At 35.5% G+C, this 27,554-nt stretch overlaps 1 protein-coding gene across 2 annotated transcripts in view; it reads right to left on the bottom strand.

The window, feature by feature from the left end:
• LOC142977030 (semaphorin-2A-like) overlaps positions 1-27,183 on the bottom strand; it is a 341,213-nt gene extending 314,030 nt beyond the window's left edge. For both annotated transcript variants that reach the window (XM_076120703.1, XM_076120702.1), the window contains exon 1: positions 26,830-27,183. The gene's annotated coding sequence lies outside the window, so the exon portion shown is untranslated. The remainder of the gene's footprint in view (positions 1-26,829) is intronic.
• Between the last annotated feature and the right edge of the window lie 371 nt (positions 27,184-27,554).

The raw sequence follows: 27,554 nt of genomic DNA, 5'->3' as shown, positions 1-27,554 counted from the left end.
CTGAAAGGCCAGTGCTGCGAGCATCCCATCGCTGTCAAAAGTTCTTCAATATATCGTGTCAGTAATATCATAATATCTGTTCTGTCCTCCTTCAAGTTTCACAATATTTTACGCCAGCTTCCATAAACGACGAATGCCTCGGAGGCCGCGCACAAAAATATGGAGAGCAATAAAAATGTCAAGTCAGGTCATCAGAATGGAAAGCCGAAGGCGTTTTGTCGCCAGATGTGGCACTGAATCAATGAAAAAGTGTTTTCTTTCGTGGCTCACATCGACGATATATCAAGATGCGCCGGCCGTGCGCGAGGTGAGGGAAACTACGCAACTGTAATAATGGCCGCTGTTATGTTTGCTGACGGGACAAATTCTGAACCGAGCACCTGCTTGCGCTGACACGCGAAATATGTGTATTCACGATAAATATATATCGCGGATTTATTCGCGTACTGTTTAATAAAAATGTCACCCTTTTGACATGTACACGGGACCAGTAAATATTCGATGCTCCAATAAGACCAGTTGTTTTAACATATCTATCTGTTGAACCAATTTCCTGTAAACGTTTCCAGTTAAAGCTGAATGCGAATCAACGTCATAGCGTACAATTAGGAACAAAGGAAACAATCACAGCTCTAACAATATGCTGGCAAGTCTTAATTCGAATTTACGGAAACGGGTCGCTTCCTATCGCCCGTGTTTATCCGTACACAGTACTTTAAAGAAGCAAGCCGATGGAGAGAACAATGAGTTCGGAACAGTTTTCATGTCGGAAGTGGCATTACACTGAACATTAGCCTCGGCGATAAGGCGCCGACACAAATTGGTGCGAGCACGCGAACATCGCGATCGCATTAGAAGAAAACACCGACAAAATCAGGGAACACAATGATTGCGACACCCAGTACGAGTCACCATTGCTTCATAAATACCACTTACGCAAACAACTTTTATGGTATCAACGGATAAATCGGCCAATACCTTTGTAAATAAATTATTATTTAAACAAATATGTCTTGATTTTATACAGGCCTAGCTTGCATAAAAACTGAACATAACACATGCATTTAGAATTTTTATGCATTTTTCACAGTTTTTATATTGACTACGATGCATTATCGTCCTCAAGCACTCAAGTATTAGAATCGAAACGTATTCACAAAAAGTAATAGATTCGTCTTAAGCACATTTGGTATTCATTGTACAGGAAGCTGTTATTCAACGCCCTCTCGCGGCGACCGGCAATAAATTAACAACGGGCTGGATAAATCCATTGAGCACTTCGATCTACGATCGTAACTGCACCGAAGCTGCATTTGAATAATGCACGGGGTAATGTATTACCACATAATTTACTGTCTTTGTACAATTTTGCTTCGGATTTTATCACAAGTTGACTTTAATTTATAGATGCTATGTTTTTCCTCAGTAACAAGTTTCCGATTTCTTTAGAAAGTGTTTTGCACCTTTTTTTATTTTCCGCACAAGCGCTTCAGTAACACTTCTACGAATACGACTAACGGAAAAAGATATATACCTACTCAATTTCAAAATACATATTTGACAAACGTATGTGATTTTTACATATATTTGAACAATATCTGTCTGTAATAAATTCCCAAGAAATCTCCATCAAGGCGAAAAGCCGAGAAAATTTTCGTACAGTACAAGCGACGCAAAGACTTCATAAAGGAGGTTTATAGGGCACTAATTCATCTCCAATAAGGCGAAATCTATAGTACCTTCGGCGACAAAGCCGTTAACATTTATGTAAGTTCCCAAGAGTAATACGAGTCCAAAGCGCTCGAGGCTGATTCCCATCCCGCTATCTGCAAGCAATCAAACAAACGGTACGATAATGACGTTAGAACTTACCGACATTCCCTTACATCTGCTGACATCAATATTATGTCACTACGTCGATAAACGAGCCGCAGATAAAGCTCTGTTCGAGGAAATAATCAGAGTAATAACAATATTTATGACCCGACGTACGACCTATATTATCAGACTACCGTGAAAAATGGTGCGATTTTATTATTAGACTATGATAAGATTTCACAATAAATAACTGTGTTACAGCTGTTTTAGTGTGCAGTAATTTGGCTGATAGTACAAACGATTAAGACTAGACAAGTTCTTTTCAACTGTATTTAACGCCTACAAAAAATGTGTGAACATTAGCCAGATAAAAGTTATTCGGAACACTATCTCAAGGCACATTGAAATATTCGTTCAACTCGTTTGCAACAAACTTTTTAAGTTTCTGTAAAGTTGTTGAACTCATTCTAGCCCAACATGTAAATTATGAACATAAAGGAACTATCGTGTACTGCTTTTATACAAAGGTACTAAATATCCTTCGAAACTTAAGCTCTTTGTATTACTTCCTACAAATCTTTCAAAGTCAATAACGAATCCAGACGGAATACTTCAATTCAAATAAAATTTCCATAGTTATAATTCAGAACTAAGGGTACAACTTTTATATTATCTTAATCGGAAACATAAGTACTGTTGTCGCAACTTATTAAAAATTCCGCGCACGCGTATACAATTTTACCGAGCATAAGTATTTGTTAGGCAGTTTTATCTATCGGCCTCGAAACAAAAGCACTTAGTACTTTCAGATTACTTTATTCCTTTTTGTTCTTCTTATATTATTCGCGTCGTTGAGTTATTACCGGTCGTTTTGACTCGAGTACTTCAGTCGCGGTATTTTGTCTGGATTGTGAGTTTGACTCCTTATTGATCGATCCAATGTATGGTTAAGATATTGTTCTGAATCTAGACAAATCATTGAGACAGAATCGTTTAGACATCACTATACTTTGAAGTTCATTGGGAGCTTATAGCTTATTGGGTTAAGGCTCATTGGCAAAGTAAACCTTTAGTTTGTACACTCAAACTACAGAAGAATATAAAGGAGAATGCTCAAAAAAAACCCAGGCTGTACACAAATGTTATGTAACTCAAAAAATTAGTTATACTGTGTAATTGAATTCCCAATGTTTACCTCTATCAAATTCGATGGCTGAACATACTATTTTGCTATAACTTTTCAGTAGGGGTTTTCAATATATTTTTATATTTTTTAAATAAGTTACCTAAGTATATAAATGTTTAATCTTTTTTGAGTCACACATTTTTAATATAGGTATGTAACTGAGTTACAAATTAAAAATATAAAAAAATATATTTTTGAAAAATGAGTCATCATCACCAGGTCATATATGTCCCCACCGAGGGGCACGAGCCTCCCCTCTTAACAAAGAGGGGGATCAGGCCTTAGTGCACCACACTGGTCTAATGCGGGTTGGCAGACAATTGGAGGGCTATTATAAGGTAGAAAAGTGTTGTCATGGTGGTAGATTGCTAGCCTATAGCCTATGAAGCACCAAAACCTTCCATCCCTCTACTGACTTTTGCAGTATGCACGGGAAGAAATGCAGCTGGCACCTTCTATGTACTATGTAGTGATAGAATATAATTATTTTATTGTTAATTATTTTTTAAAAATCACAGTATTAGATATTTACTTATCTATACTAATATTATAAAGCTGAAGAGTTTGTTTGTTTGTTTGTTTGTTTGTTTGAACGCGCTAATCTCAGAAACTACTGTTCCGATTTGAAAAATTCTTTCAGTGTTAGATAGTCCATTTATCGAGGAAGGTTATAGGCCATAAGTACATATATCATCACGCTACTACCAATAGGAGCAGAGTACCAGTGAAAAATGTTACAAAAACGGGGAAAACTTTGACCCATTCTCTCATATGTGACGTAAGCGAAGTTGCGTGGGTCAGCTAGTACAATTATATTATTCAAAAAATAATTGTGATGAATGTTTGAAAAATATGATAAAAATATAATATATTTAAATTCACCTTTTAAATAGTAGATAATAGCAAAAAACAGTATTTAGCCATCGAATTTGATAGAGGCGAATATCTGGAATTGAATCACTCAGTATCACTAAAATTCTGAGCTACACACCGTTTGTGTACGGCCTGGGTTTTTTTCCCATACATTTTGAGCATTCTCCTTTCATAACATTCTTCGTTACGCTCATATAGATTAAACAGTCACAGCCATCAACGTTAACCTCATTCATTACCTATCAATTACACCTGACATAATAATAACACAGCTTAGAAAATCCGTGCATTCCCTAAGAAACGAACACTGCAATTTACGATAACGAGCAGCCACGACCCCTGTGTGCAATAACGCGTGAATTACACACACATTGACAAAAAACTCATTAACAGAATACAAGGCACAAAACGGCGTAGATCATATTGTGAACGTACGTGACGTGGTGAAATGTGAGCGGGACAATCAAACGTCATTAGGGCAATAGGTCGGCCGTTGTGATGTCACGCGCGGAATGACGACCAATGGATAAATATTTTCGTTATTGAACCGCCCCTCGTGTGTCAATATGGCCGTATTACCTCCACAAACGTTATTGATAACGGCCTTTAATTCTAATATACTGAATGCCCCGACAATACTGTATTCCTGTCATTTTGTAGGGATGTTTCGGGTCGGAATAGTAATTGCCCGACAATTTTCATCCGGAGAATGTGAGGTAATTTTACTAATATGTTCATTTAGTAAATGAGTAATATTTTCTCAAAAGCACAAGGTTCAGAATCTTTTCGAAGAGATTTAACTTGAGAAATATCTATGAGATTGAAATTGTTCTTAAATACTGAAAATCTTAACATAGAACGACTTTTGATCTAAAATGTCTGAGATAATAATTATCAAGCCGTAATATTTACAAAGTGATTAAATAAATTGCGCAAACATTAATAGTTGTACGCATCGTAAACTAACGGAGTTTTCGATAAACGTGACTACCTGGAATCGCTCTTAGATTATTACAAAAGCCTTATCGATATTTGCTTTCTCTGAAAGTTCGATACCCTCATCGAGACAAACCTATATTACTCTGATATTAATACAAATCACTCGCAGACTGTTTGTATTTCTCTTCTTGTGTCCATGTGTGCGTGACGCCAGTGTCTGTGTGCGTATTGACTTATTATATGAAGGTAATGAAGCAGCCTTTACGTCTGTTACAATGTCAAAGATGATATCAAATGTAGTGCTTTCTTATTAGGAAAGTTTTCTTACACAGTATCAAAGATCGTACTAAATTACTAATGTTATTTTAGTTGGTCAGAGTGTATTCCTCTGGCGATTTCGCCCACACGATAGCTTTGTTTGATTGTCAATTTGAGAGAATTTGAGAATTGTTTAAAAGAAATCAATTGATCAGGTATCGTTAAACATTATTTTGTAACTTCCTACGGCCTCTTAATTTTTTTTTGTTGTAAGACTTTAAAATGTATCATTACAAATTAAGGTCTTACAATAAAGGCTTACGTTCATATTTTTAATATACATGTTAAGTCCCCAGCTTTTTTTCCTTTTAAATGTTGTTCATGATGCGATAAGTCATCGTATGCGATATATCGAATATTAAATTCAATAGCAGACTTGAAATTAAACTATCGCAAATTTCAATAGTTAAAGTCTTTGTACATTATATTGGTGTTCTACACAGCTATAGGAAACTTGACTAAAATATAGATAGAGGAATTACTAATTCAAATCAGAGCAATACAATGGATGAATAGTCTTGTTAGTATAACGTATTGATTATATTGTCTGATATTGTCTTCGTGTTTACTCAGAATATCGACTTATCGTACATGTTAGCTACGACAAAGCACGCACGTAATGAAGACTTTGTGAATAATAGCTCGGCTTTAATAGCTTCTATTATATCACAAGTTAGAATTTAGACGTCATGAAATAGGAAATGTGACGCCATGTTTGAGTAATTTTCATTTGATCTAGGTGTTACAGCATAGAACCGATAAGTTTTCTATGCCGATTTTTGAGTCTTCAAAATTTTAAAAATCTAGTGATTGTACTGCGAACTTTGAAGCTAAAGGAGATATCAAGTGGACTGTTGGTGTACAGTATTTTCTGTTTGTTTTAACTACCATTTTTCAAAGTAAAAAACTAATAGCAAACGTTTATTTCCATTCCTACAGATAATTTATGAGCTTAGAGGTTTCGATCAGTAAATAAAAACTAAATCAAATAACCAATGTTGTCACCGAACTGAAAACAACATTGATTCGGCTATTAAAATCAGACAACAGTCGACTGAATAAAAAGATTCTTATCGTGAAATATTACGCAAAACTCGAATACATTTACAAGGACGCTAGTGCTACACAAACATACAGTTCAAAAGGAATTAACGTCTAAAATATAAACATTACTAACACATACTCGGTCCTTTACAACAACAGTGACCAGTGGGTCGCCGTGCCGCTCTATATTTCATCTTTTCAACGGTTTATCGCACTCCACGCACGAGAAAGCCCGGACAATCGAGTAAACTCTTGCAAATACACAAATAAAAGTGTTTAGGGTATGAGGGTGATAGTTGACGAGATATGGATGTTGCTTTGTTAAAAATGCAGTTAATGTACCAAAAGTAAAATATTGTGCGCTCTCTCGTATTTCATTGCGGTGTAACTTTTTTGAAATTGTTTCGTGTTTGCATAAAGAATGCTTTGTGAGTATGTTTACTCAAATTAATTTTAATTAGGATGAGAACTTATTTAACTTTTTATTTATTAAGTACTTTAATTTACTTACTATTTACATTCCTCAGTAATGTAAATAAAACGTCATTCAATTCGTCAAAATATTCACGAATTCAGATATATAAAAGAAAAACATACCGTTTTTAGACAAGGATAAAAATAGCTCGATCGTATATGAATCAAAGAAGCTCGTTTTTATAATATCGAAAATACGGGAACGTTGATAATACTGGAATGCTTTACTCACATCAAACATCACAGAGGTCACACACAGATATGTATTAAAACTTCAAAGTGACAACGTAAACCGTCATTCTAACCTTTTTCCTTCACGACACGTGACTTCAAAGGGAAAGGGAAAATTCCGTCCGGAAACATATGACAAAAGGGAACATTTTGTTACAACTTAATTCATGTATTAAGAGTAGAAGACGCGACGCGACGTGTTAACATACACCCGTTACTTTGCATGAGCACGGTCTGAACGCACGTTTCCTCGGTTTTCTACATAGTTACCCGTGTAGGCACTCAATGATATACATGAATGGAGTGTCCGGCGGTAGGTCTTTTCATCGTTTATCGTGTAGCACGGCTGAGGGAGCGAGCACAATCGGCCGGCTTGAATACCGCGCCAGGTAAATGTCGAGCTTTTGTAAATACGTGCCTCGGTTCTGAGCTAAATTCTTTATCTTAACAACTATCTATCTGGCTCGCTTACCTTTACTTCGTATCTTACGATATCCTAAATAGCACCTAAAATTAAATTGAAACACATTCAGAATTCTCTTGGTACAAAGATAATCGTAAAAGATAAAGGGTCAGGTGTATCGCGAGGTCCGTAAACGGTCTAATGTAATGTTGGCCGTGGGAGTTGTGATGGCCACGGTATACAATTTCTGTAAATAACTGCGTGCTCGTGTAAAGCGAGATAATGCTCAAAGTCGGATAAAAGAAGAAATGTCTTGAAGAACATCAATCATAAGAGTCAGATCAAGGTCAAAGAATGTAGCCGAAAAATAATAGATAAAGGCACTCTGTTATATGATTCAGATAGCTGAATAAATTTCGCGTAACAACAATAGTTTGTAATTAATTCAAAATGAGAGTAAAGTTGTTCCTAAAATGTTGGAGAATACAATGTAAAATTACTGAAATACAACAAACTAATTTGAAAACAAATCTCATTTTACATAACATGGGCTTAGTGACTCAAAGCTCTATGTATGGCGAATTATAGACTAGTTTGAAACTTTAATACACGCTTTCAAAACTAAGCATATTAAAGTAGGTCGATAGTGGATTTGATAATCGAATAGTTTGGAAGTTATTGAACATATTATTATAATCTTCATAAAAAATCACATTATTTACTTCTTTCAAGAACGGACACGTGTGAAACCACGTGGTCGCGCGTGTCGTCTGCCAGTTACAATTGTTTTTAAACATTTTCAGTATACCAATGTTCGATAATTGATACCTCTATTTTTCATTCGCGTCCAAACACAAGCAATAACGCCACCAAATTTACCATCCCATCCAATTTCCCGAATAAAAATTCATGCGGTGGTACGTAAGTGACCAACAGCGGGTAACAGCACTTGAGTACATTTTTAGCAGGTGCCTTGGTTCGACGTCGCATCGATATGCTAATGCCTTCGAGCGGCGTGACGTAACATGATATTTCTACCTGCGACGAGCAATTTGCAAGCGAAATGCCGCGCGCTTACACTCTGCAGTTTTATCGCAGTCCCTTGTGTGTTCCTGTTTGGTTTATAACGCATTATGGACGGGTTTAAAGTGTTATTGGGAGGTATTTTAAGTGCTACGAGTGCTAAGATAACGGTACTCGTTTTGCATATTAATATCTACTTAGCTAGGAACGAGATTTAGGTTTGAACATAAAGCATCTCGGTCTTGTTTTAATGGATAGGGAAACATTGCTATTAAGGATGCGTCCATAGCGAATAAACCGCCTTGTTTTTGAAAGAGACTGTTTGTAGACTAGTCTACACGTAATCATTACGTCTAAAGGCTTGTAAAATGAGGCAATTAATGGTATTACAAGATGTAACATGAAACTTTACCGTATACTTATCTACGCTAATTATTAAACATTTCCAAAAAATAAAGAATATTATAAATAGTTTATAATAAACATAAGCATATTAATTGTTTATTTGCTCAAGAAAACGGTCAGAAAGGGGCTCAGTTTATATATTATTCTGTAAAAAAGAAAACGTTAGCACACATTGCCGCTACATTTACACAACGAGCCGGGGAGTAGTAAATCATTTTAATAATTGATCCCGGTTGAAATATTCATGAAGTTCCAACTGAAGGTGTACCGAGGAAAACGGATGAAAAATGTTTCGGCCCCGGCTAATATTTCACAACTGACCGTTTTTCTAGTGACGCCGCCTAAACAATGTTTTATCATATTTTCAGAAATAAGATGTTCGTTTTGTTTATAGCCGGATTGTGTATAGCTTACTTGTGTAGGTACTACATTTTTCGAAAGACTTATAAAAGTCCTTATATTTTTTGCTGATCAAAATCAACAGAACATAATCATCAGAAATTAACACAATTATATGAATGATTTTGTGACATAAATGGCGTAATATTTTGTGTTTACATACTAGTATATCAACTACGACTCAAAACCATAATATCAGTTATATTCAAAATTTTATAATTACAAGTTTATTTATTTTCAATAATTTCGTCGGTCTAATTGATTCAGCCCCATCCATAATGAGAGTATATTTCTAGGACTTGTACTAAGTCGGGGTCTAGTCGAATTAATTATACCTACAAAATACCTTTGTGAGTACAACCCATAGTTCGTTTACATAGAATTCAAGCTTGCAAGCTCATACAGTTTATACAGTAGGCATCTATTGAGGACTGTCGTTATCGCAGGACTGGTTCCGAATAGTTCGACTGTGACCGATATGCATACCTGCTGTATAATGTGGAGCAACTCTAGGTATATATTGGAAGATAGTAATGTCTCTATTCGTGTGCGCTATATAGTACATGAATAAACCTTTACATTGTACTTTAAATCAATTGATGTTTGGAAAATGTTGGCACTAAAATAACCACCATAGATTAGGCGTCCATCCATCTTGATTACATTTGTTCAAAAATTTGTGTTATGGACTCAAAGCCTCTTTCGTTTGGCATGAGACCCTTACCCAGCAGTAGGACTGCAATGGGGTACAAAAATGTTCTATGTTTTGTACATATTAACGAGTACTTATTTGTTTGTAAGACATTGTAAAACTTACTCTTACAACAACCCTTTATAAAATATTCACAACAACAAATACAACAAAACAAAGACCACTCCGACCATCCAAAGGGAAAAGATGACATAGATATCGTTCCGTTTTCAAATTCTCAAGTTGCAATAAAACAGGAAGTGGGTTCAAAAACATCGTCTCAGTTTACGTCTCTAAGGAAATTCGGTAAGGAAATTCTAATGGCGGCTAGGGCCGTACGTGTCAGTGAATAAAATGCTGAAACATTAAGGCAGGTCACTGGGGCATACACCTACTTAGAATCACACGCTGAAGTGGTTCACCGATACTCGCTTGATTGAGCTCTGACCCTCTCGGTGTCACAAAGGGACGTGTCGATGATAACAACTGACATCATATCTCTGAATACATCTATACTAATATAATAAAGCTGAAGAGTTTGTTTGTTTGTTTGTTTGTTTGTTTGTTTGTTTGAACGCGCTAATCTCAGAAACTACTGGTCCGATTTGAAAAATTCTTTCAATGTTAGATAGCCCATTTATCGAGGAAGGCTATAGGCTATATAGCATCACGCTACGGTCATTAGGAGCGGAGTAGCAACGAAAAATGTTACAAAAACGGGGAAAATTTCGATCCATTCTCTTAGGTGACGCAAGCGAAGTTGCGCGGGTCAGCTAGTCACTCATATTAAGGGTAACATAGATTTTAATTTTATTGTCTACCATTTGTTTCTGTTCTCGGTCACTTTTATATAGCAATGGTACAATCGTTTGTCATGAATAAAATAAGCTATTATTATAATTTGTTCAGGATGTCAACTTATTATGTTTCATTGCAGTAATAAAAATAACAATTTCAATAATTTCTGAAAAACAAAACATTGTCATAGACTTTAGTAGTACTTTATAATTAACAAACATAAATACCATGTCACAATAAATCGTACTTTACACCGAAACCAAAATATCTCATTGAAAATATGTTAATTACGTACTGCCCCATTAAATATTCGATATGAGAAATCATATTTAATTTCCGTTGCATCACAAGCAGAAAATAAATTTACGTCTGAAAATGACTTGAATGAATAATTAATTTACGATTTGAATAACAATAGGCAAATTGCTTGGCTACGTGAGAGACAAGTATAGATGACGTTCAATGAATTGAACACCAGTCTTTGAGATATTGAGAAACCTTTAAATAAAATCAGTAAAGATTTTTCATTCTACAAACTATTTCAATATGTGTTAACGTTGACACATCTTTCATACATACATGAATGAATCTAGCCATCACCATTAATATCCATTTGTATGCTGTCACAATACTTTTTGATACTTTTTGATAGTCCAACTTTTAGCTCGTGTAGCTTTTCATCTGTCTATGTCTATCGCATTCTATAGTTTTCTATTAAAATGCATGAGTATTACGCAGTACAGTTATTAAATTAGGGCTCCGGCCTATAAACAACATATTTCTTAGTACTTATCGAAATAGGATCTGAAAGTAACATGAAATATTGTTTAGCAAACACGTTAAAAGCCTAAAAGTGGAACCGAATATTTTTGAACCCTTTGTACGGCGAGGTGGAGTGTATGTTGCGTCGCGTGTGCCGTTATACACACAGATCACATTACAAACACCTGGGTGTTTTGTGTTCCCAGTCTGAAGCCGGAACAAATATCTGTAGGCTATACAAATAGTTGTCCCATTGAATTTGGATTATTTGAATCGCGTACAAATAAAATCTCTGAAATTTTTTGTACCATATCTGCCAAAAGTTTGTTTAAACGAATATGAATTGGCTGTTTGTTCAAACGAAATGCATGGAAAACTGATTTATTTTACAAACAATCAACAACGGTAGAAGAGATATTGTCAACTTTTAGATGTCGGATGTTCCATCATTTTTATTTTGTGATAAAATTTATTATTAGTCAGAATTCTGAGCTTCTTTGACATAAATCTTTAAAGACAGACTTAACCTAATAGCAAATCAGAAGCACTTACTTTTATTGAAAGTAGAGCAACTTTCTAGTCAGATTAAAATGAAAAAGAAAAGCTATCAGTAGCCAGGGGGCTATCTTCGCGTGCAACTAGTCGCAGTCAACGAGTAGAAATGTATTACTGCAGTGTTGTACGATGACCCGACAAGCCGTCACTACTTGTATATTGCAGCCTTTGAGCTGACACGGACGACTTAAGTAGACTTAAAACACCTCGATTTTTCTTTACAAGTTTACTTTGTTAGTATAAATAAGAATCTATTTGTTTTAGACTTACTTTAGACGAATTTGATTCAGAACAAAATAAAACATGTCTGATAAAGTAATTTACATTTTTGTAGTACCTAGAATATTATTTTATTCTTTATTGGATTAGGCATTTGTCTCTCATCTTATCTCATGGTAAGCGACGGTGAAAATGAGGATGTTAAGTACTTAGATCGCTGTTTGTTGATCCTCAATAGCAGTCCAGACTTTGAAAGCAGTGGAGTCAAATAGTATCATGAAGTCGAAAATACAACATTCAATATTCCTTTGCAAATTATTTCAAGCATAAATAACATTCAGTGACAATAGTGTCCCACCTTCATTTATGCATGCATTCGACAAACGTGTCCCATTCCCATACCTCAAAATAACGTTGCAGACTTAGAATGCACACCTGCGATTCCAATCTTGGAGCGTATTTTAGTGTTACCAATTCGGTCGATAACTTTTATCCTCGAAATACACCGCACTCAGTCGGTCGAGGTTTTACCCATTAAGATATCCATCTTAGTCTAAGTAATATATTTCAGACACAAAATTCGGCCAAAACCAGAGCGTAAATCACAAACCACTTAAGTCTCTTTCGCAGAATAATTATAGCCCGTTTGACTTAAAAATAAGACTTGACAGGTAGCGCGATGTTCTACCACTATCAACTATTGACAACCGACTAGCTATCGCTACTTTTTATAAAAATCTGATCAGCGCCTTTAGCGGGCGCCTTAAGAACTATTTCAGTAGCACATTTTAAATGTGAAATCTCGATACTCGATAGTACCGATTGTGAAGAATCGTGCTACAATAAGCATTTCTAGAATCGTCGAGGTCAAGTTATATATTCATAATCTTGTTTTAGCGACAATGCCAAGATATTCGTGACCGCACAAACATAGAACAATAAGCATTGCATCTCCGCCTCTGTGTATGCATTTGACAAACCTGCCCGCCACGTGATCTCAATACGACTTTTACAGATGTTTCTGGGTAGAATTTTACATTTATTGTTATTATTATGCAGTTTTACTTCTCGCTTATAGTTAAATAAGTAGTAAGGTGTCCATGGCCAATTGCGGTCATCGGTCGGTAAACGATCTGAAACCTTGGCGCGGTCATTCCATAGATGGGTACCTGAAGTAGGCGTCTCCGTGTTTCGGAGAGCACGTAAAAATTCGTTTCTGGTCGTTGTCAATTAAGATAAGTCGTTAACTCATGTCAAAGGCCTTCGGTTTGCTTGCATAACTTTGACACTGAATTGACCACTAACCATACATTAGTAATAAGAAGAATAATTAATTCACGTTTTTAAATTTAATTTCCTTGGTGCAGGGATGAAAATGGCTTGCGCTCTTCTACGGGAATAGTTTTCGATGTGATGTCTAAAAATGCGCAAATACTGACATTTAGTTAAACTAATTCATCAAAGTGGTAGCTAAAAAGCTTGTGTCAGTTGTGGGCAAAAACCAGATTTAAAGACAAGTAGAAGATGTTTAAGTAGCTCATATACTTTAGTATGATTTAATATTTATACCTGACACGAAAAGAGTTATTCTACGAAATAAATTATGTACCTTAATTAATATACATACCTAACAATTACGCCAGTTTAATAAGCGGTTAGAAATCCAGTAACCCGATTGAACTAACACAGAAGTATACATAAAATACTTTATTATTGTAACAAGATACGGGACATTAAATATTAAAAGCTCACGCAATATGTTAAGGCACAGGTGTCACCGAAATTCGTGTTGTGTTTGTATTGCTAATGGCAGTCCCGCACTTGGAGGAAATGAGCGGGCCGAACATTAAGCCGCGTTTACCCTGAATATTGTATTACTAGTGATGTGCTTTTTAATCATTATTACATTGTTTTTATTGATATAATGATCACATTATAATTTTCACAATGGGTATCTAATATTGCGTGGGTAATATCACGTATCGTGCGGTTTACCTTGCAATTATTGATGTTTTGTAAAAACTTATTTAAAAAAATATAAGTAATCAAATACAAAAAAGAAATATTTACTGAATACAGTTCTTATTAATGTGTAAATAAAACATTACGTGCAAAATAAAAGTTTGTGAATATAACTCGGATAGGTGCAGTAACGTACCCGCTCACTCGCAAAATTTCAGTCACCGTTGCCATGGCAACCGCACCGAACCGGCGTTAACGTCACATGAGTTTGGTAGTGCGGGCTGCACGTGAAGAAAGAGCATTTCACAAACGCTGAGAATGGTTCTTAATTTAGGAGTAGGTAAGCAAATTTTTTAGTTATAAATGCCCTGTTTTACTAAATTATACCGCCTGAAATTGTTTTTTTTTTACTCGTTACTAGTCGTTACTGTCCAACTGCTAGACAAGGGTCTTCTTCTGGACGAGGGAGGGGTACGGCCTTTAGCACAGTGGCCAAGTGCGGATTCGAGCGGTCACTGCTAATGGGTACACAAAATTAGTACAATACTTAATAATGGTTTTTATAACATTGTTTGTTTACTAAACCCCATTTTTACGTCTGTATTTTAGAACGAAAAAGAAAATAAGCTAATCAAGGTAGAAAGCTACAAAGGCAGTGCTGCAGATTGCTGATCGCAATAAGCAGAGTATGACACAGGTAATCACAAGCAGACTCGTTTTGCACCGCTCCCGTGTACCACTACAAGGTACATTCATACAACTACATGCCCTAGTTTTGAAACAGTTCACAATTTTGTACAATCTTTTAAAATTGCAGACTGACTTTGATCCGTAACTTTGTTGTTTCAGCTTTCAAGGTAGTTTTTAAAAGATAGGAAACTTTGTTAAGTAGTGATGGTTTTCTTGCTGTTTAAGACCTTTTAGTAAAATCGGTACTTTGGAAAGTGCTGTAGACGCTGTTTTGTTGCGTTAGTTTGATAATTCTTTACTCGAACAGGGACTACATTTTATTACATATCACGCAGAACTTCATATCGCAGATATTCTTTGCTAACGTAGTTACCTATGTTAGCATTTTCTGTTAGAAATAAGCAAAAGTATAATAGTTTTTGGTTATTTTTATTCCTGCCAGGAATTCGTCACGCACGGGAACAAAAGATATCGCTAGTTGCTTAGGGCACATGGAAACACTTTTGACTAGTAGAATCGAAAACAAACCTAAAAAAACCAAATAAATTATTTTCAGATATAGGTCAACGACCTCATCGCTGGACAATTAACCGAAAATAATAGCAAGCAGCTTGCAATCAGTGACATGTACTCGTATATGCCTAGTAGTACAATCAAGTAAACTTGTCCGATACAAACGGTGCATAGCGCTCACAATAGATCTAGCGGTTTCGTTGACAAAGTTTACAAAGCTTTGTTCGCCTCCCCACGTAATAAGTATATAGCTTTATATTTGACATGTCACCGCTAATGGAAGAAAGTATATTTAGGCGTACTAACAACATGACCCAGTTTGGGTTTAATAGCGATCCAATCATGGTGTGTCAGAGAATGGTGTAACTAATGAAACTCATATCATAATTGTGAGTTCGTTTTTAATGTAATATAGGCGTTCATGGCACAGTTATAAGAATGCTTTGTACCTATCCCACTAGAAGCTAGAAATATGAATGGTTTAATATAATTGGAAAGTTTTTGGTTAGGATTTTATTTTTTTCAATAACCATTTTTTTAAATTGACGATGTAAGGGATTTTAAAGAAATCTATACTAATATTATAAAGCTGAAGAGTTTGTTTGTTTGTTTGAACGCGCTAATATCAGGAACTACTGGCCCGATTTGAAAAAATATTTCAGTGTTAGATAGCCCATTTATAGAGGAAGGTTATAGGCTATATATCATCACGCTACGACCAATAGGAGCAGAGTACCAGTAAAAAATGTTACAAAAACGGGGAAAATTTCAACCATTCTCTCTTATGTGACGCAAGCGAAGTTGCGCGGGTCAGCTAGTTAATTATAAAGATACACACCTAAAATCTATTTCATAAGTAGACAAATGAATAAGAACCTATAATTTACACTACTCCACGAAATCAATCACTGGAGTCTTTCAAAATCATAGAATCGAATTCAGACCTTTTACCTCTTTAATGAATCGCCGTAAATAAATAAAGAAAATTATAAAGATAATTGTTTGTTCGTGTGTTTATTTTTAACCAAATTAGCTCAAGAAAAATGTGTTAATAGAGTTACTTTTTACTCATTCGTTTAACCCTTGAACAACATGGTTAACCTAGTTGGAGCAATTGCATCACGTACGGTAGGTCACGTAGGCACGTACTCAAGTCATGCTCGTGTCACTACACAAACTGAAGCATGGCAAATACGAAGGTCAATGACACTTGAAGATACGAGAAAATAATACAAGTCTTAAAATGTTACAAATACGATATAAAAAGTATACTTAAACGTCCATAAAATTTCATATTACGGTCATTTTATTACACATCATACCACTATAAATTGCATAATAACCCCTCAAGCACGCGTGCAGTCGAAATCCCAACTCAAATACGCACTAAAGAAATTCTTATTCCATTTGAAACGTCTTACAATATACACATAAACTTAAACACCCCCTAAATTTCTATCGGCGAAAAAGTCCCGAAACTCTATAAAGTTGAATTATGACTGCTCGGAGGATTTACGTCGAAGAGATTGACTTTATTCGTTAGCCCATTTCCAGTAAGAGCCGCTATTAAAGAGGTATTCTACACAAAATGGTGTTATCAGAGCGGAGAGATAAAGCGTCCAAATAGGCCCGTCCACTTATCGCACACCACCCTACTGAAGCTAAATTAATCCTGCCATTATGTCATAAAAATACTGCAATTAATGTATTTTATGGTAGCAGGGATTATTAAAAAATATAGATTGTATACGTAGTGTTAATGGGTGTATGAGGAAAACACCCTAGAAACCTTACACGATATATGGTAATGACAAAAAGATCATGCAATGTAGGCACAGTTTATATTTATTGCACATAATAATATATTTCAATATTACTACATGTAATTTAACCTTATGTTGTATGAACATGGAAAACAGCAGTTGATAAAAATGTGTAGTAATTATGTGGCAATCCATATAAAATGCAATCAAGACATATTTTATGACGGAATATCTGATGTTTCAAATGTTAAATAGATATTGCTCGTCCGTTCTGAATATGCAAAACCTCGTGAAAGTTTTACAACTTCCATAAATAGAAACGCTAAGAGGGTTACTGAGTTAGCGACAAGCACGCACACGGTCTAATTGTTTTAAAGTTATTAAGTCAACCTGTGCCTATATTTAACCCCTCTGAAATTACCTAGAACTTGTGTAGGGTACTGTGTAAGTACCTGTTTGAGTGAATAAACTTGTATAGTTTACGCTCACGTACAACAACCCGATAATTTATATGTACGACCGACATAAAGTTTGCAATTTCAAGCAGCCATTTCACTATTTAAACCTTTCAAATGCGTTCTATTACCCCTCACAAACGTATCGCAGATAGTCAGGAAGCGGCACTAAATTACACAAATCCCGATTCCGTATACGGCGCAAGTGAACCAACGAAGTGACACAAAATTGAACACGCACTATATCAGGGTAGAGTGTACTATTTTTATATGTAAATTGTATAAAAAGGGATTCGTCGAACGTAAAACCGGGAGTAGGAAGCGATAGCCGGCGCGTGTTTCTGGAGAGCAATCATAGTGCCCTCACACACTAAATCATGCAATAAATTATCGAGCATGAAATATTCAAAACGCCTCAACATACGCCAGGGTGTGAAGAACAATGGGAAATTTTGCCTTAACATATTCCATAGGGATGGAATAAAACCTGTAACTATAGAGCCTCGTTCCGTTTAATGCAAATTTATGTTTTAAGCCCCATGGAACTACGCTGATACCCTGCTTTAAATGCATATTATTGCCGAAGTTACGTTATTACTCTGTTCAAGGTTCTTTGTTTCATCCTTGTATCAAATAAGTTAGAATTAACTTATCATTATTTATTATAGTAAACTTGCTGTTATAGAGTAATTTGAGAAATATAACTGACTAAAACAATTACTTGAGCAATCTCTTAAATGTGTCGAGAGAGCTCAGCTCATCCGTGAGTCGACCGCGCGTAGCATTGTCCGCATAAATTGATCTTCACGTAGCACTTTGCTACGAGTATATTACGACACTGTCTTTTGCATCACATCTGTAATTTTCTATTCTACTTAGTTTCTATGAGAAATACAAATAGGTTTAATACAGCTACATTGACAGGTGATCACTGTTAACATTTTTTAACTAATAACCATATAAACCATTAAAGTTCAAAATCGCCTGAGTTTCAGACAATACGCGAAGTCTATAGATTGCGATATTCGTACCTAAATGGTGTAAAATGCAGTTTGCGGATCAGATACCGCCGTAAGTGTAGTTCCCAACGCCATTTCCATGCATTTTCGAGGCCGGTGCTCGAGGCGCGTTAATTCTCAGTTATTCGATCATCGCCCCACTGAACCCACTGAACGTTAATTAACTATTACGTTTTGCACATTTCCAATTTTAACGTCACACTGCGCCGGTAAAAATGCCGTTTATACGATGACTTATTGGCGTTCAATCATTCCCGATAGGCGGAATATTTTATTGTGATTAAAACGTTTTAATATGCGTGTAATGGTTTTTGTGTAGTTTTATTTTTTAAATTTTATGTACAGGATTTTTGTGTTCATTTTAAATGTAAATACGCAAGAAAAACGTGCAGTAATATTTCTAAAATAAACCGCATGCGCAAATAAACCCCGTTTTTATTTATTTTTCGTGAAATTCAAAATCCGTATGTACCCTAGTGAGTAGGTACAGAGTCTTTGATAAAACTTAGGCTAACTGGTCCTTCAAAGCACCGAAAAATTTCGATGACCAATCACTGAGGTAGAGCCAAAATCTAGGATTTTTAGTACCTGGAAACCACTGGGGCATTTTATTTTAATTCTCTTGTGAATGGACGAACGCAGAAAAAATCTTGATCGCCGTTTGAGGAAGCCGTAAAAAACTTTTCAAATCTCTACAAAAAAAAGGTACTATTTTTATTCAATAATTGATAAGGATACCATTAAATAAAAAATAACACTCATTAGAATATTTTAACAGTATTAAACACGAGTGAATACGGCTGTAAACAATAATAGCGTTTAAACAAATCCGAAAAATACACGCTAACTCTTAAATATTCGACAAAGGAGCAGGATTGGAAAATTTCACATTGTTCAAACGATAAATGCTGCATCAAGATACACTAAAGCGTTCATACACTCAATAGATGTACACATAAAGTCAAAAACTCAATATCTGCAGAAGTTATTTCTCGTGCAAGAGAAGTTAAACAATGTTCGCAGCTACAAAACTATCTCATACGAGTTTCTAATAACTCGTCCGACGTGAAATCGTCTTTAACATTTATCCTGTACTAATATTTTAAGTTTTCAATAGTACTGAGAGAAGCTCTCTCTATTTTGTATCTGTTGAAATGAATTTGAAATACTGCATTGCGATATTAATGTATCTGCACTCAAATTTGTTACGATTGGTTCGTATTTGAGTTTTAACGCTCTTCGGTTGTGTTTGCTTTCTTTAAACGTATTATTATGCGCTTTGGTATATCCAATTAAAACAGCTGAATCATCAAGTCAAAGCCAGACGCACTACGCACATATTAATTACCTAGAATTTATTTCTAGTAAACAAAACTAGAGCTACAGCAAATGGCAGTTCATGCACGAATTTCCAACGAAATGTAAAACAGATTCTGTAATAATTCGAACACTAATAGCGAGTGGAGGGTCGATCACCAATGCCTCAGTATACAGAATAAATTGAATTCTAATTTTCAATTTCAATAACAATGGCTCACGAAGATTCAAGCGTTAACATAAGCGTGACTCTCAACGAGATTTCTTAAATGTATTGTGTACGAGCGTGGGTTCGGATATGTTCGGAGAGCTTCGGCATTTGACGAATCATTAAAATAAATAGGCATTTTTCGTAGCTTGTCATGTACGAATAATTACGCATTACGAGAATAAGTGAGGCAAGCAATGAAATGACAACTTTACGAAGTCTATTAATACGAAGTATAAAAACTGTAGAAGTAATAGCGACCCCATCTCGCGTTATAAAAGAAAGCACGTTTGGCACGCCATATATTATTCTAGCGTTTTCCCTAGGGTGTTTGGTCCGGCCTCCCGTCTGGCCTGATACAAGTATTTACGTGAAGCGGCTGCCTTTGGGCCTGGCATCCCAAATTATGGAGATATAGCCGGAGCTTTAGAGGCTTGCTCAAATGTTTCGAACGTTAAAATGAAATTTATGTTTGAGTAAACAAACATTTTACTAAGAAGTGCTCTCAAAAGCCTGGAAGCACTAAAGGAGTATATTTTATTGAATCGAAGTTTTAAAACCCTAAGGCATAATGCTATTTAAGTGGAACCGTTTCAATAAAAAACATTATATATATTATTTTAGTTTAAAATTATTCAATATATATATAATATAGTTAATCGTATATTTACTTTATTAAACATGTTTTCTATAATATGATTATACCGACATTTCTTATGATAATAAGTTTTCCTGTATCCGTCATACCGGAAGAATATTTAATTATACGAAGGAAGGGAATGATAAAATAATGGGTAAAGAATTAGGCCGGATAAGCGTATGTGGTGAATAAATGTATTACGTATTAACTTGGACATCTCGCTGAGAATAATAAACGATACTGAGAAAAACATTCATAGCCACGCTCTAATGTTTTTGCAAGAATATTTTTTACTATTGTGACATTAATTATAGACGCTGAGGAATGTAGGGTAATGTTTACTAAGAAATTTTAAATACAATCAAGTAGAAAAGGCTATCTAAGTAAACCTCAACAGAAGATTGGAAATAGATAAGAATGCAAGGTTTAGTTTTAGTTGCTATTCTAGCAGTTTATATTATTACTTATATTTAAATCCATATAGTTATAAAACAATTTATTTATCCAATTAGTATGGGATACATGCATCGTTTCTACAGGATTGCAAACAAAGGTATGTGCTATATTCAGCATACGTGATTTGAATGTTCATCTCAGTAATTACATCAATAACATTGTTTACCAGTAGTACAATCAAACTAGCAGCAACTGGTCTTAACCGTTTCCCAGAAGAATGGATTACAGCCGTCTTTTAAGTGTTGATCGTCCGCATAAAACAAGTTAAATTGCTTTTTTACTGCCACCAACGGATATTTTTGGTTTCGCTCTCAGCTGTTTTAGGACGAAAAACGCTATTTAGGCTTATTTCTGGAGTGAGGAAAATGTAATTTAGCATCTTTTATTTTGTAAAACAAATGAAAGAACAATTTTAAAGTATCATCAGCTTATCGTTGAAGTCGTGATCATTTTAATTGAGCGTAATAAATATTATCAACTTTAAGGTTGTCGTCTAACAAGTTTGAAAAGTCTAATACGTATTTAAGAATAAACAATTTATCATTAGAATGTACTTTTATTCCACTGGCATAATTTACATGTAAGGACCCGATTAAATAAACGAGTATAATCAATCCAATTTGCTTTATAATAACATTCTAACATGTTTTATCACATTACTTGTACCACGGAACTTAGGCGCCTCGAGAAGTTCGCAACTTAAATTTTTGATTAACACAATGTTGAACAACTAAAGATCGAGGGAGCAGCTGACGCAGAAATAACTACTCCGCAACCCTTTCGAAATTATAAACAACAAAATCACACAAACCAAACCGTTTTCATTAAAATTGTTTCTTCTAATTTCCTAAGTTTGTCATTCTCGCGAGTTTTGGGTTTCGTTGAAAGAACATCGGTCCCCGGGTGCGGGGCGCGCGGGGCGACGGAGGGGGCGAGGTGGTTCAGCGAGGCAATAAGTGCCCCCTTCTATTTCACCGGCACTTTAACTCGGGTGCACTGATTTGATAACGCCGTTTGTTTCAAGTGCCACTCGCGACGGCCATCATTTCAAGACCGTTTTTTTAGAAATAGAATACTGCCAGTGACTTTTCGAATTGAAAGCGTTTTAATTAAAACATGGAAGGTTCGGACGATTCGATTATTTTTTATCTTGTCAAGTGTTTCTAGAGTCATCAGTGTACCGGATAAAGTTTTGTTGCGTACTCATACTTTGTATATAGGCCAACTGCTGAAAAAATGAACGTATTGTTCGGAAGCTCTCATGATTATATTTTCTGACAAAACAATTCCTGGTTTCACATCCGATCAGAATTGTTAATATTATATATTTCTAAGCCTTATATTTATTTATTACTGCAGTATTTATTTATTACTCCGACGAAGGTGTAATGTTTTAATAATATGTGGAATGTAATTCAGAATTTCTACGTTTGTATAATCTTTGAAAATATTATGGCAGCTATAATATAATTTGTCTCTCTAGTCTTGACATTTAGTATACCTATTTATTGTACGGACATACTTATGTATAAACGAATACTGCCTTTTCATTTATAACCCACGAGGCAATCTTATTCAAGATTAATTCGTTTCGAAAACTTTTACGGAAAACGGCTCCGTTTTGTTGTTTTGGACAGATTTTTATTTCATACAAATTCTTTAAAAAATAAACCGACCCTTTTGTGACATCACCAATTAAATGCAAATATTTTGATATATATTTTGTCTAATTTAGATAATTAGATAACATCATTCATATTTATTAAAAACTATCAAATTATCTTTCCTCTCTATCGTTTAAAGTTAAAAGCTTTAGTATTACATAAATAAAATATTCATACCTAGAGGGCTTATATCTACCGGTACCATTCGAAACGTAAAACAATGACGCATTGAGTTTTACGATTGCAATAACAACAATATAAAAGCTATAGAATTGTACAGACGAGGCTAAAAAGCCATCACAAGCCGTCCTATATTCAACAACTGCCTCGTAGAGCTTCACTGAGGAAATAAACAGCGAATATATCCTATATTTAGTTCTTGATTAACATGAATATTACTCAAGTTACAGACGAAAAACAAGATTTTATTCAATATAATAGAAAACAAGATAATTTCAGTGACATCAAAAGGAAGTAAAAAGTTCAAATTAGTTCGTAATTTTATTCATCAAACTTCCGTCAAAGATCTGTTTCAGAATACCTGATAAAATAGATTTCTTTTTGCCAAAATTTATTTATCTGTTTACTGTTTACGGAGTTATTGAAAACAAAATTATGATAATAAATAAAATTATCATCTTTATTTGCATAAAGATAGGCTTCTTAGGAAACGTATACAACATAAATAAAATTTGAAATGTTCCAGCGTTTTATTAAACCGTTTTATTTTTAAGTACAAGTTTCCTCTTTTGTTTCGAATTATTATGTCTTCTCTCAAGTTGCGTTCTTTGTATTATCTTATTAACAAAAAAGTCTCAGGGTCTCACCAACTCAGAATAATACGATGTTCTAATAAATTTTAGAAGCAAAGTTAGTACGGCAGTCAATAGAGTTGTAGAACTAATGTGCGACGCGGTAGTTGCGAGTAATATTAACTTAATTAACCACTTTCAGTATCGACATATTGAGTACGTCAGCCATAATGTTTAATGTTTGAGCAATTACATTAGCAGGTCAGTCGTGGACCACCCATCTCTCGATCCCGGCCCACGAGAGGGGGACATAGCACAAATTGAAATGTTCTACAGTTATCTGTTTCCCTTCAATTCGATCGACCTGCATTTTGTTTAAAGACTTTCCGATTGTATTGCTGACCTATTTTTTCAAGTTCCAAACAGTAGGCACTAGAAATATCGATAGTTTTATCAACGAACTGAATGCTAGATTTTTATATTTCAAACTTTTTCATCTAAAACGCTGAAGATTTATCAGATTCGATGCTACGGTGATACCAATAGCCATACAATAGATTTTACAGGCCAATAGCTCTTCTTTAACGAGTAAATATAGTAACTAAGATAAATTATTTTTAATTTATTTATTGTAAATATGCGTAAATTGCATGATTATTGTGATATACAAAATGAATTAACTTAATAACCAAAAGCTGGAAAACATATTTATGATGTTATCTCGACCTAGTACGAGATCCGTATTCGTAGAATAGCAGCTTGTAGGGTAACGGATAGCTCCACAATCGCTTACTATGTTAAATTATTTTCCCTGACGATCAATCAAAACAATCCGAACAACAAAGATTGAGCCGAACAAAACAAAAAGTTGCAAAAACAAATACGTTAATTGTTTAACAGACATAACGTGTTTGTAAAATAATAAACAATATCCATTGTATGGTTCGTGAATGTCAGTGAGTTTGCTTGCGTGAGGCTAATTGTTGGGCACTGGTCGCCGCCCGCCCTAGCGCCCGCCATTCAAAATGTATCGGCCCTTTTTGTGTTGTACTTGTATGTAAAACACGTGCATTCGCAACTGTCCTGACCTAATTGTTTAATAGGCCGACCCTGTTGAAAATAGGTTCAATTGATTCGTTTACATTTCAATCGGCAATCAAGATTTAATTAATAGTGCAACTAACTTAATTAAATAAATAGAATTACAAACTTTTTTTTATGTATTTTCAAATTGACTTTTGCAACTTTTAACACGAATTTAAGTTGGTTATTTACGCGTGTGTTAACTACACGGACCAACGAAAAAATACGGATCTTTGTGAAGTGTAAAAATGAAACGGTAACCGGCAACCAACTGATGTAGTAAAATATACAAAATATGTATAATGAACTCGTAATTTATACACGGGTATAAAGTGAATTTTTAAGTAAAGTTTAATCTGCCCCGGTCACTAAGTTACCCTACACCTAAATGCCGTAAGTGGGTCGACCCGGATGAGGTTTACATGGAAATATTTATAAGGCTTAAACACAAAAAGTGCTCTTTCAAATACTTGCGCGTCGTAAGTAAGCTGGCCTCTCTTTTTCTAGCAATACGTAGGAAAGTGACGCCAACAGCTTTGTCATGTAAATATGCGTAATTAAAAGGGATAAACCTCGTTTACCGGAAAGTTTTAAAGCCTTCGCCTGCGAATGAAGTTTTAATCCTTATTGAGTTGGTAATATGTGTGTGGAGAGAATCCTTTTTGAATTTATCTTGCGGCGAAAACTCGATGGCCTATATCCTGCGGTGGGGCGTGTTTTCATTTCGGATTTACTCCAAGTTGGCGCCAAATCCGAGCAGCTGCGCTATTCCTACAGGATATTTTCTTTTCCTCCTCCGACATGCGATCTTGACGACTGGCTTTTGTGATTTAAAAAGATTTTCGCAGGCAAAACCGCTTACCGTTACTTCGATGTGCTCGCATTCCGCCTATAAGCGATAACTTACGATATTTATTGTATTCTCGTAACACGTTCTCTACATACATATAGGAGGCTTTATTCCCATACAAACACGTACAGATAAAAGGCTTGTGCACGCAAACGTTCTAACAAATCCTTTTAAAAATAAAACTGACAAAGCTTAATGTTTACCGTTAAACTTATAAAGGAATTCATAAACATTGCGTAAGAAGCTTACTTCTAGTAGTACTTCAATGTAGAGTTAAATATGTAAATTGGCTTATCAAGTAATTTTCTTAGTCTTTAATAAACATGAAAGTGAGCCATGAAAACAAAGGCTTTATTTTCTTCATAAATATAGTTAGTCATGTTAGTTGACAGAGTTAACTGAGGAAGCGATTCATTGTGATATTGATTGAAACAACAACTTGTCTCGGATGTAAGTTATGACATATTAAGTTTTATCGATTCAATCGCAGACTCATTATAATGCCGATGTATGACTGCAGACGATGACTATCTTAAAACGAGTGTGCAGAAAAACGTTTCAATATTTTTGCACAATTTCTAGATTGAGATCTTGTACTCATTCTTTTGTATAAGATACGATAGGCTACAAAAACGTATTCGTGAAGGCTTTCAGTGTAAATCTTTACAGCGGCTCCTGACAGTATCTTGAATAAAAATCTTATATCATGATTACATTTGCGTATTGGGTATTCGAGGCATCGGCACTGAATTTCACATGAATGGGTAAAATGTTTATATTACGTTTTATGTATAAAACAGTTTAATTTGTTTTTGAATATTTATTCTGTACAAGTACGCTCGTGTCTTCGTGCCATGATATGTAGGGTAACTACCCTCATAAGGTAAGCAATACCTCGTAGTATGTTGTGTACATATGTACTGTGACCTGAAATGACAACCACAAGCTGTAGGCCCAACCATACTATAAAAACTAACGTAAAATTTATTTATTTTGTTTATGTTTTAAGGACTCAGTTGAGCCGAAATCCAAATTTCTTTGATGGCTCCACTAATACTTAGTAGAAAGCTTTCATAATATGCATTAAACTGGTCAAACTAGTGTAGAATGCGGAAGACAAACCTGTTTGCCTCGTTGATCTTGAATAGAACCGGCATTACACAGTATTTATCTAATACACAACATGCACATGCCAACTGAATATGAACTACTTTCCTGAAAAACAAAGTTACTGTAATAAAGAAAAACATTACAACAGAAATTAGTTGGTAACACAAATAATAATCATAACTCATCGAAACGCTAATCCAAACACTCACCCTTGTAAATAAACTCGAACATAATGTTTCGGGGGCGGCTTTCAATAATATCCACAATATTAGAATCCACTCAACAAACGAATACAAAAGTAACTACACTGGACATTCCACTGAAAAATCTCACGTTGTGTGTTTACGATATTTCTTCAATATATTTACATTGTTACGTGTGGAGTGTAAACGTAAATATTGGAGGTCACTGTGTGCGATAGGCACGGGCGGCGCGGTTCACGCGCGGTGTCAGTGAGAAGTGTTATTGAGATGGTCGTATTGTGGCGCGGTTTTAATGAAGGAAGGTGTGATGTGTGCGTGTGACGGCCGGGGCGACGTGGCGCGGCGGCGGCGGCGCGGCAGCGACTGGCCGGGGCGGGGGTGCGAGCTGCCGAGTGCCGCTCGCTCGGAGGCAGACTGCGCGCCGCCCGCCCAGCCTGCCGCGTGCCGTACCGCCGCCACCGCCGCGCCAACACCGCGCCACACCGCGCCACACCGCGCCGCGCCGTGCCCGGACGCCGATACAAAATTAATACTTGTTTTGCTAAAAGCGATTTCGATTTGTCGACCCCCGAATTGGGAAAGTTAGACGGATCTTGTTAGCGATAAAGGGTTCGCTAATCAACACCACGTTTTCACATCAATGTTCGTTACTTTAATAGAGTCGTTACAACTCGTTTGCTCGAGTTCGCTTCCTGCTTACAAGTTTTAATATCTTTCAGATATCAAAAAGT

This window comes from Anticarsia gemmatalis, chromosome 12, assembly GCF_050436995.1.
Source record: "Anticarsia gemmatalis isolate Benzon Research Colony breed Stoneville strain chromosome 12, ilAntGemm2 primary, whole genome shotgun sequence".
Classification (NCBI taxonomy): domain Eukaryota; kingdom Metazoa; phylum Arthropoda; class Insecta; order Lepidoptera; family Erebidae; genus Anticarsia; species Anticarsia gemmatalis.
Note: the sequence above shows the minus strand (reverse complement) of the source record. Positions and strands in the feature narration are given on the sequence as shown.